We start from the raw sequence: 9,558 nt of genomic DNA, 5'->3' as shown, positions 1-9,558 counted from the left end.
TAGGAGCAGGAAGGCTTCCTGCTCCTATGATGCTGCTTGGCCTGCTGTGTTCATCCAGTTCTGCACCTTGTTGTCTCAGATTCTCCAGCATCTGCAGTTCCTACTATCTCTGATGGTGAATTGATCTCCTCGGTCATCTGTTCTCTTCAGAGTGCAGCCTGGCCTTCTGGTCTTCTTTGGAATCATGGCATCTCTTTGTCTTCCCAATTCCACCAAGAGCTCCAGGACCATATATATGAGCCTGAAAGTCCTTTCTGCCCTGGTATTCCATTTCCCTTGTTTACAATTGCAGCAGTTATATTCAGAAACAGCTCCCTGACATCTAGTGCAGCTTCTCTTTAAGGTCCAAAGGCTGACGAAACCACATGCCATAGACACACATTCTTTGATGCCCTGTTGAACACTGAGGCAGATGACAGTCAAATAAGTGAGGTGGGAGCATGTAATTTGCGTTCTTCCTACCTTAACTTCAACATTGCGTATCTTAACTTTAGTGCCTAAAGAATGACAAGAACCAATTTTTAGCCCTAGGACTTTCATGAGTCTTAGGTGACTATTTGTTTCATTCACCATGTTGAAACACTCATTCTGAAAAAAAACTTCGGATTGCATTTTATTCCAGGTGACATGCGTTGGGCAAACCTTCTGGGGTAAGTCACTTCTGTTCCATTTTATGATAGTTAACATGAAACAGAAATTTGTTTGCCTGATAAATTAACTAGAATTATATGTTTGTATCCTCATTAACCACTGGAGACGTCCCGGAGCACACTAGTGAGTAGCTAATGTTATTCCTCTGTTCAAGAAGGGAAATAGGGACAATCCAGGAAACTAGAGACCATGAGTCTCACATCGATGGTTGAAAACTATTGGTGAGAATTCTTAGGGATAGGATTTACGCGCATTTGGGAAAGCATAGCCTAATTAGAGACAGTCAGTATGGCTTTGTGCAGGGCAGGTCATGTCTTACTAAATGGATTGAATTTTTCGAGGAGGTGACGAAGGTGATCGATGAGGCTAGAGCAGTGGATGTCATCTACATGGATTTTAGTAAGGTTTTCAACAAAGTCCCTCATGGTAGGCTCATTCAGAAGATTAAGATGCATGGGATCCACGGTGAGTTGGCCCGTGTACATTCAGAATTGGCTTGCCCATAGAAGGCAGAGGGTAGTGGTGGAAAGGTGTTTTTCAGGCTGGTGGTCTGTGACTAGTGGTGTACCGCAGGGATCCGTACTGGGATCTCTGCTGTTTGTGATATGGATAAATGCCTTGGATGAAAATGTAGGTGGGTGGGTTAGTAAGTTTACAGACGATACGAAGATCAGTTGAGTTGTGGATAATGTAGAAGGTTGTCAAAGGATACAGCGGGATATAGATCAGTTGCATATATGGGCGGAGAATTGGCAGATGGAGTTTAATCTGGGTAAGTGTGAGGGGCTGCACTTTGGGAGATCAAATATTAAGAAAAAGTATACAGTTAATGGCAGGACCCTGAACAACATTGACGTACAGAGGGATCTTGGGGTTCAAGTCCATAGCTCCATGAAAATGGCCACGCAAGTAAATAGGGTGATAAAGAAGGCATATGGCATGCTTGCCTTTATTGGTCAGGGAGTTAAGGACAAGAGTTGGGATGTCACATTGCACCTTCATAAGACTTTGGGTAGGCCACACTTAGAATATTGCATTCAATTCTGGTCACCACATTACAAGAAGGACGTGGAGGCTTTGGAGAGGGTGCAGAAGGGGTTTATCAGGATTCTGCCTGGATAAGAGGGTATGAGCTATAAGGAGAGGCTAGTAAAACTTGGGTTGTTTTCTCTTGAGCGGTGGAGGCTGAGGGGAGACTTGATAGAAGTCTATAAAATTATGAGATGCATAGATAGGGTTGATGGTCAGAATCTTTTTCCCAGAGTTGGAGATGTCAAAATCTATAGGCATGCATTTAAGGTGAGAGGTGGAAAGCTCAAGGGAGATGTGAGGGCAGTTTTTTTACACAGAGCGTGGTAGGAATGTGGAACGCGCTGCCAGAGTTGGTGGTGGAACCAGATACGATAAGGGTGTTTAACAGTCTTTTAGATAAGCACATGAATATGTAAGGAATGGAGAGATATGGACCAAGGAGGCAGAAGGGATTAGTTTAATTTGGCATCTTGCTCAGCACAACATCATGGGCCGAAGGACCCGTTCCTGTGCTGTATTGTTCTATGTTCTGTGCTCTATGTTTTCCATTGTTAATTTTTTTTAAAAAAGGTAGCAATTGTGAATAAGATTTTGATAAAGTATTATTTGAAGACGGAGTATGGCTGGTTTTCAATGTGTTAAAACAGTTTTTGTATCCAGCAACTGAAATTTCACAACATTTTTGCCAATGGCCTGGGATTATGTGATTTATTTTCTCGTCATTTTAAATCAACAGATTCCTAGCCATATGTAAATCAGTATCTCCTCATTTTAAACCATCAGAATCTATCAAAATTCAGCTGAAAAATATCTTTAACATGAACTTTGATTAAGGTTTGATTTTTTAAATATAGAACAGGATGTACGTTAGACATTAAATAATTTAAGCCATAAGCACAGGGGCTGCTATTTTCTTTCATTGTGTCTGTAAATTAGTGCTCATCCCCTGATTCCCCAAATTATATCCACCATCTACAAGGCTCAAGTCAGGAATGTGTTGGAATATTCCTCACTTGCCTGGATGAGTACAACTCCAACAAGCCTCAATAAGTTTGACTCTATCCAGGACAAAGCAACCAGCTTGATTGGCACTACATTCACAATCATTCACTTCCTCCACACCAACATCTTAGCAGCAGTAGTGTATACAATTTGCAAGATGCACTGCAGAAATTTATCTACAATCCTTAGACAGTACCTTTCAAACCACAACCGTTTCCAAGGCAGCAGGTACATGGGAACACCACCAGCTTCAAATTTCCCTCCAAGCTACTCACCAACCTGACTTGGAAATATATCGCCATTCCTTCAGTGTTGCTGGGTCAAATTCCTGGAACTCCCTCCCCAGTGGCATTGTGGGTATACCTAAAACACATGGACTACAGTGATTCAAGGGCACTTAAGGACAGAGAATAAATGCTGGCCCAGCTAGTGATACTCATATCCTACAAGTGGGGTATGATTTGAACTGGAACTTGTTGGTGGTGTTATAACTATTGTTGGCCTCGTCATTCTAGATGCTAGAGTTTGCAGGTGTGACCGGTGGTGCTGGAAGAGCCTGAGGATTTGCTGCAGTCCACTCTCTATATTGCACTGCTGTCAGTGAGCCAGCGGTTGAAGGAGTAAATATTTAAGATGGTGAAAGGAGTGCTGATCAAGTGGCTTCTTGTTTCTTGGATGGTGTCAAGCTTCTTAAGTTTGTTGAAGCTGCACACAGTCAGGCAAGTGGAAAGTACTCCATGACACATTTGACTTGTGTTTTGTCGAGTGTGGTCAGATTTTGAGGAGGCAGGAGATGAGTTACTCACTGCAGCATGCCCAGGTCTGATCTGCTCTTGTAGCCAAAGTATTATTGTGACTGGGGTTCAGTTTGGTTTATGATGTTAGTAGGGGATTCAATGATGGCAATACAATTGAATTGCAAGGGGAAATGCTTTTATTCTCACTTGTTGGCAATTGTCATTGCTGGGATACAAATGACACCAATGTTACTTGAAGTGATCAAAGAGCTACACTGCCATAGATAACTACATGTTTTACTGTTCTACCTTCTATGAGGAAGATAATGTGAATGTATGGTCTGGGAAGGGGTGATGGGAATAGAGGAACAAGTATTTTGAAAATTCATATTGCTTTATGAAATTCTATACTTTTGGTTTGGGGCAATTGATTTTTTTTTTAAAAAATGGTTCATATAGCCCAGTCACATGTATCTTTGAGCTTAATCACACTGTCAGACACTGTTAAACTGTAAAAGTTTTTGTGTCAGCCTTAGCCAACATGGTAAAAAACTCATAGAGCAAACATCACTGCAGGATTGCTTTTGACAGCTTTCACTCATCAAATAAATAGGTTCTGAGGTATTTTATTACTGAATAATGTATTTTGTGACAAAGTAACAGTCGGGTATTGTATAGAAATGGCCTGCATTAACTCATTTAATGCTGTAAAGTCAAATTGTTAGAGCTGGAAAATGAAAGAGTTATCAAAGATTAAGTTATTTGTCATCTATTGTAACAACTATGTTAACATCAGTTATATAAAATAACAACTTAGATTGTCTGATAACTCGTTATTATTTTCATTAATAGAATCAAAGTTGTTATTTTATGATGTTTTGAATGCTGATGAGAATAGAAAATAATAACAAATTCTGGAGTCTGAAAGAAAAATGGAAATTGCTAGAATCTGTGGCATTTGTAAAAAGAAAGTATACAAGCTCTCATTTTCAATATGTACCTTCATTAAAACTGAACCCTAAATGATGGGGAAGCAAATTCATAAGGCTGGAAAACACAGAAGACAAAACAAAGAAAGGGTGGAACAATGGACAGTCAGATGACTAAGAAGAGTTTGTCATTCAGGTGGATGACATTATTTAACTCAATGGTGATCAGTGATGCCGTTGTTTTCTAATGGACTGTGTTTGTATCAAATTACACATTAAGGTATCACATTAAATATATCTGTTGCTAAAAGTAAAATTAAAGGGGCCACATTTTCACATTTACTGAAGTACACAACTCAAGCGTACACATCCTCTGCAGTATAGATCAACAAAGATGCACGGAAACCTATGCACTCTGCTTGAATTCTGCAATTTCAACATATCCTACCACATTAACACACTTTATTTTTCAAAGTGGTAATATTTGCTTTTGTTCCAGCTAAAGATATAACCAAGTAAATATTCTACCCAATCACAAAATGCTTTTGCTATTGGCGTGCCTTTTTAGATCATTACTTTTATATATTTACAAATATAACATGTATTTGTAAGAATTGAAGTTTTAACTGCAGAAGATCTGATTAAGAAACTGATAAGCAATTCTGAAACAAATTCAAACAAGAATTTGGAGCTTATTACGACACTTAAAAGTTTGGGACTGCATTGACTTAAGTGGTTGGCAGCTTTACAGGTAACACAACTGGGTTCTGGATGCTTTTGGCAGGTGAGAACTGAATAATACGCTTATGAAAACAGAAGAACATTTTCAACTATTTACACCATATACAGAAGCTTCGTTGAGCAGGATGTCACTAGAACCTTCTTACTCAGTCCCAGTTACATGTGAACTGACATTGTTTGACATATGACATAATAGCTATTAGCATAAAGCTGTTAAATCTCAGCTACTATACCTCACCTAAGTCTTTCACTATACTTGCCATGGCAACAGATCAGAACCCGAAAGTACCGTGGACAATAATAATTTTTAAACTTCTAAGTGTATTATTTAAAAGAAGTCTTCTACAGATGCAAATTAATAACTGTCTGCTAATTCCTGTGTGAGACCTAAGGAATATTGCACTTGTCAGGGAAACTTCAAACTGAATGAGAAATGTAACAGGAAGAAATAATGAAAGAGCTGACTGTCTCATCTCTTGCAGAATTTATGTGTTTTTAGCCTTCCAGGGATACACAAATAAAGAGGTTAAAAACCAACTGCAACACTTGTTCATGTGTTAATGGCCTGATAATGTAATTTGTGGAGTAGTGTGCTGTGAGGATCACATCTCTGAGTGCAGTCATTTAAACATCCCGACATTGCAGGTAAAGCAAAAAAAAACCTCTGAGTTTAAGTCACTGCCAAAAGAATCAGAACAGAAGATCTTCAAACAACACACAAAATCAAGAATCTCAAAATTGGCTGTTCAACTACAGACGTTAATGCTACAGTGACATCCACTGCAAAGACCATAATAATCAACTATCTGCTCTTTATGCCAAATTTGACACTAATGTGTATGCATTATTTTATTCACTTGGATTCACCTCTTATTTCAAATCTGTATATTTGTGCGTTGTGTTACTTTTTTCTCCTTGTGATTAGTAATTAATAAACTCTCTTTTGTATTTCAAGGAAGTGTGGTTAAATTGGTTCCTTTTAAAAGATAAATTCATTTGGATTTGGGAGAAATTGAAATTCTGGATAAAGAAATTTCTGCTCATCTCAACCCAAAATAGCTTACCTGAGCTTACTTTACCCTGGGACCAAGATCTTTTGTTCCCTACATCCAGGGAAAACATCATCCCTGCATCCAATCTTTCCAGTCCTGTCAGAATTTTATATATTTCTCATTCCTCTAAAATATAGTTACGTATATTCCATTGAGCTCTCTATTTATAAGAAATGTGGCCTTATTCAAAGCAATGTATATTCATGTCATTCAGTAAGTAAATTGTTTGAGTGCATTCTTTGTATAACCCATTGCTGTCAATCTAGCTCAGGGTTGGATTTTTGATGTGACTATTCTGGCCTGATCCTGACTTTGAATGTGTATAATAAATTCAAGACCTTTCTTTCTTCCTTTCCACAGTCTCTCAGCACCACCTCAAAAGTCTCTTCCTTCATTATTCCAAAGGATGTTTTAAGCTTCCTGCATTTTTCTAAGCAGCAGAATTTCAGCTGAAAATTGAAGCTTTTCTATCTTAGAAAGGTTTAATCTTGCTCAGTGTATCAAAACTTTACTGTAATGGATCTGGTTATGTACCCATTGAATCTATACATGCATGATTGCTCTAACAATCACTTTCTTGGATCCTATCATAATTCTGTTGCATTTGCCACAGAAAGGTTTACTTGAGGACATAGATGGATTTGCAAAAAGTCAGCTCAATAATAAGGAACTTAACTGTGGAAATCCCCGGTAACTCTTTCCTTATCAAAGCATTCGACTACCAGAGTGGTATGAAATCTCTATGCAGAAGAAACTGTGCTTTTGTCTGCATCCTTGCTGAGATTTGGCAATGTCTGGATCTATATTGAAATGTTCCTAACATCATATAACTTGAATCAAAACCAAGGAGAACTGTTGTAATGCCATCAATCATCTTTTTAAGTATTCTTCCATTATCCTTCTTTTAGAAGATTATTTAAATCTGCTCCCCTCTTAGTCATGGCAACTGTTAAATTATAATTGTCTAAATTCATTAAATGTATTCTTCTCCCTGCTGTGACTATTCAGATATTTATTCTCAAAGGAGCAGCTTGACCGTAATGAATGCAAACCTCACAGTGTAATACATTTGATAGTAATCTGTCGAGATAAGAAAACATTTTGAAAAATGGCAAAGAAAAGTCCTGATCCCATCAGCACTCAGTTCAGAATGCCTGCCTCCTAGCTGTACTGAAGACTTGGACACAACAGCTAATGTTACACTCTGTATGAATCACAGTAACATTGGCTGCATTCAGAGACCACAACCTGAAGCTACAATTTCTGTCATTTTCGGGGATAACAATTGAGCTAAGTCTCTTAATGCAGATGCTATTCTGAAACTACAGAACTTCTATCAGTATGACTCAATCAGAATATTCATTCAATTAAGTATTGAACATACTGAGGTAGTGCCACATGATTTTCTCTCATATCCATTTTCTAATTGACACTACCATGGCTTAGAGCTTCAAGGATTGTTTTGCCTGCCCAGTGCCAGGGTTAATGGCATCTTGTGGATGGGGAGAAATGTGGAGTGGGAAAAGAAAGATGCAGTTGGCATGGTCCACGTGGGAACCAACGACATTGGTAGAAATAGGAAGGATGTGTGCTTAAGAGAGCTAAAATGCAGATTAGTAAAAGCACTGTAATCATCTCTGAATTGTTACATGAGCGACATCCAATTGAGTGTAATGTCGGTGGATTAAATGCCTGTCTCAAATGTGTGGTGTGGGAAGGAAGTGTGGGTTTCGAGTCATAAGGTACTGGCATCAGCACATGTGGAAGATATAGCTATTCCATTTGGATTGGTTTTATCTATAATGGACCAGGACTAGAATTCTGACCAACCATGTAACTAGACCTGGGAGCTATAAACTAACAAATTGGGAGAGGAAGGGTTCAGATGAAGGGAGATCTAGAAATGCAAACAGAAGGGTTGAAGTAACAGAGCAAATGTGACAGAAAGGAACAGAGGGTCGAACATAGATTGGACAGAATGTGATCGTTGCAGGGAATAGAAGTAAAAAAATTAAATTAAGGCTTTTTCTTTGTTTGAATGCACAAAGTGTCTGCAATGAGATGAATGATCTTGTGGCACAAAGAGAGAGAGAGATGGTTCCAATCTAATTACCCATGTCCGAGGCAGGGTTACAAGATGACCAAGGTTTGGAAAGAAATGTTAGAGGAGCACACACAATATCTAAAAAGACAGACAGAATGGCAAGGTAGCCCTTTTAGTAAACAATAGCATTGGACATTATAAGAAAAAAATCTGGCTTCAGAAGATAATGAAGTAGAATCTGTCTGGGTAGAAAGTTAGGAATAGCAAGAGCTAGAAAATGCTAATTGTTTATAGGAGTGGTTTATAGACTATGTTAGTAACTGGTTAGGGGCTAGTTCTCGGTCGAGTCAAAGGACGGCTGTGTCTGTCAGTGAGTCTGGTACCATCAGTCACAGGCTTAGATCACACACAATCCAGGGGCTTGGACATGGTCAGTCATTCTCTCAGGCTAGGCACAGTCAGGCCTATTGCAGTACAGGGGAGTTGCAAACACACTAGCTAGGGTCTGGTCTGTCATGGCTGGGGGCTGCTCATTAAAACCCATCAGAGGCCTGGTGTAAATACAGTGCTTGGGTCTGTCCATCGATCATTTGCGAGGGTGAAAGTAGAAGCAACAGGTGAGAGGGAGGAGTTCATTGCCAAAAGGTATAGGGCAGTCAAGCTTTGGGGATGGGGAAGGAGGGGCCTTTGTAGTGTTGAAGACAAGGATGGTGACAGGGGAACCTCAAGGTGACAGGAGGAATGGGTAGGCAGAACTGCATCAGAGGGTGTGTTGGCAATGGGAGGGGAATTATGGCAGTGACTACTAGTGTGGCCTCCACAAGGGAATGTGGAGGGTCAGGGTGGTCATATTAAGTTGTATTATTGGGGTTCAGAAGGCAGGGAGGACATTTGGAGGCAAATTTTGATGTTATGAGTCTCTCCATTGGGCGGGGGAAGGGGCAGATGGGTGTAGAGTGAACTAAAAATGGACATGGAAGCTCAGGTGAAGAGGGTACCTGGGACCAGGCAGAGGACAGTTGTGATGGTGCCCACTGTGAGCTTCGTTCCCTGACATCACAGGCTATTCTCTACATGTGAAATGGAAACTGTCTGGGACAACACCCAGGGTGGGTGGAGTCAGGATCAGTTTGAAGGGTAAAAGCATAGGGTCCATATCTGCTGGACGCCAGGACAATGAAGGGGCAAAGTACCTGACCTATGCACTTGTAAACTACAATTACATCCGTAACCATTTCATTGCCCATTTGTGCAGTGAATGTGTTTGAGAGTTCAAATGAAGGTCAGCAGTGATTTGAACCATGTTCATTGTTCCTTGCAAATTCAATGTTGACATCTCAATGATGGTGAAGATAGTAGCAATGATTTAA

The 9,558-nt window shown here is 39.7% G+C and overlaps 1 protein-coding gene across 1 annotated transcript in view; it reads right to left on the bottom strand.

Annotated features, from left to right (window-relative positions):
- Positions 1 to 5,519, bottom strand: part of fancb (FA complementation group B) — a 23,461-nt gene extending 17,942 nt beyond the window's left edge. Inside the window, exons 1-2 of the mRNA XM_048602523.1 lie at positions 5,509 to 5,519; positions 5,110 to 5,111 (exon numbers count right to left, since the gene is read on the bottom strand). The gene's annotated coding sequence lies outside the window, so the exon portion shown is untranslated. The remainder of the gene's footprint in view (positions 1 to 5,109; positions 5,112 to 5,508) is intronic.
- Between the last annotated feature and the right edge of the window lie 4,039 nt (positions 5,520 to 9,558).

The sequence above is a fragment of the Rhincodon typus genome, chromosome 11 (assembly GCF_021869965.1).
Source record: "Rhincodon typus isolate 14 chromosome 11, sRhiTyp1.1, whole genome shotgun sequence".
In the NCBI taxonomy this organism is placed as follows: Eukaryota; Metazoa; Chordata; class Chondrichthyes; order Orectolobiformes; family Rhincodontidae; genus Rhincodon; species Rhincodon typus.
Note: the sequence above shows the minus strand (reverse complement) of the source record. Positions and strands in the feature narration are given on the sequence as shown.